Source organism: Propithecus coquereli, unplaced genomic scaffold (assembly GCF_000956105.1).
Source record: "Propithecus coquereli isolate 6110/MARCELLA unplaced genomic scaffold, Pcoq_1.0 Scaffold198, whole genome shotgun sequence".
In the NCBI taxonomy this organism is placed as follows: domain Eukaryota; kingdom Metazoa; phylum Chordata; class Mammalia; order Primates; family Indriidae; genus Propithecus; species Propithecus coquereli.
The window spans coordinates 1,952,281-1,954,007 of record NW_012144744.1 but is presented as its reverse complement, the minus strand read 5'-3'; the positions used below and the strand labels follow the sequence as shown (position 1 = coordinate 1,954,007).

The 1,727-nt window shown below is 29.6% G+C and overlaps 1 protein-coding gene across 1 annotated transcript in view; it reads right to left on the bottom strand.

Annotated features, from left to right (window-relative positions):
• SLC17A6 (solute carrier family 17 (vesicular glutamate transporter), member 6) overlaps nucleotides 1-1,727 on the bottom strand; it is an 88,583-nt gene that overhangs the window by 16,872 nt on the left and 69,984 nt on the right. The window lies entirely within an intron of this gene.

Genomic DNA, 1,727 nt, shown 5'->3' with positions numbered 1-1,727 from the left:
ATCATGCTTCAGCTAAAACTCACTGCCACATCAGTGGCCTTGCGGTATCCAAAATATTTTATTTAAAACATTGAAAATTCAATGTACTTGGCAACAGCAAAATACAAAAAATTAACAGTGTTCCCTACTTGAAGTCAATTATTCTACTACCAATCTGTAAATTCTTTTGATAGCTAGTGGCTAGCAATATAAATTCTGTGACACTGGAGTGCAAGATTATGTGAAATTCACATGGTAAACATCTTGGTAAAAGCACTTGGCCTCCCCTGGGCACATCATAACTAGTTATTTATGGATATTCAGACATTCAAAATTAACAACCTAAGTATGACTGGCTTTGCTTATGAAACTCTTTAAAAAATTAAACCTAGTGTACTTAAAGTTCCTGTATATGACTAAATATAAAGCAAGTACATATTATCCCCCAAAACTAATATTTTTAGACCTTAAAATATCTCTCATATTCCCAAATACTTTTTCAATTACTGTTTTCTGAATAGCGAATATACTGTTTGGTGAAGAAGCAATACCCTAACGTAATTTCGCTTAATGCTAGCTTGGGATCCTTCACCTGACTAAATTACTAAAGTACGCAAACATCTTTTACACATATGTAATAATTATTTTTGGATGTAAAGCCACATAATTGCTAGTATCAATTGTGGCTGTAATTAAGCCTTTTAAAGAGCAGTTTAAATGCAATATAGTAGGAAGTAAATGCAATATTGTGGTAATTACTAATATATGTTAAGACAAAAAAGAGACAAATCAAAAACAAAAACCTGTCCTAATAATATGTAATGAATACTGTGCTTTGGATAAAAGTTTCTAAACAGCATCATAAATAGGGTCAAAAAGTGTAGTTTTTTTTAAAAAGTTACATATGTTCTAGGAAAATGGTACCAGATGAATATACTTATTTCACAGATAATAAAAATGCCCAGACAGGAATGTCTGCATTATAGAAATACATTTGTATAAGAAATTACTTCAGAATATTATTAGAAGTAAAAAATTTTTCCCTGTTGGGAAAGTGTTCTTTTGTTCATGCCAGGATAATCTCCCCTAAGAACTTTATTCTTTAGGTGGTATAACACTTCATCAAATGTAAAAATATTTAATTTTATATCATAAAAAATTGTTGGGGGCTGAAGGGAGGATTATGGTATTCTGATAACATTCTATTTATTGAACTGGCTGTTTGCTTCACAGGTATGTTTAATTTATTAAAAAATTAACAAGCTGTTTATGATTTGTTCATCTTTTTCAGCATGTATGTTATATTTAAAGATAACCTCTGTTACTGATTAAATTGTTCCAGCTTCAGGAATATACAAGATTTCTTGTTTATAGAATGTTAATTCCAAAAGCATAGATCCTAATTTCTCAGAGTTATTTTTTTTCCTTTTTCCTTATTTTTTAAAGAAAACAGAGAGAATTAATAGACATTGCAGTCAATTGCCATGTGTGATTCTTAACAGGATCCAGACTCAAAACAAATGGCTATAAAATGCATACGAATATAGACTAGGTATTAGAATATGGACTGAGTATTAGAAATTTGAATATGTTCTAGATGTTAAATGTTAGGGAATTATTTTTAATTATGTTAGGTGTGATAGTAATACTGGTATTGTGAAGGAGAATAGTATCATTTTTCTAGAGATGTATGTGAAGTATTTATGGGTAAAGCATTTTGATGTTTTATTTATTTTAAAATGGTTCAA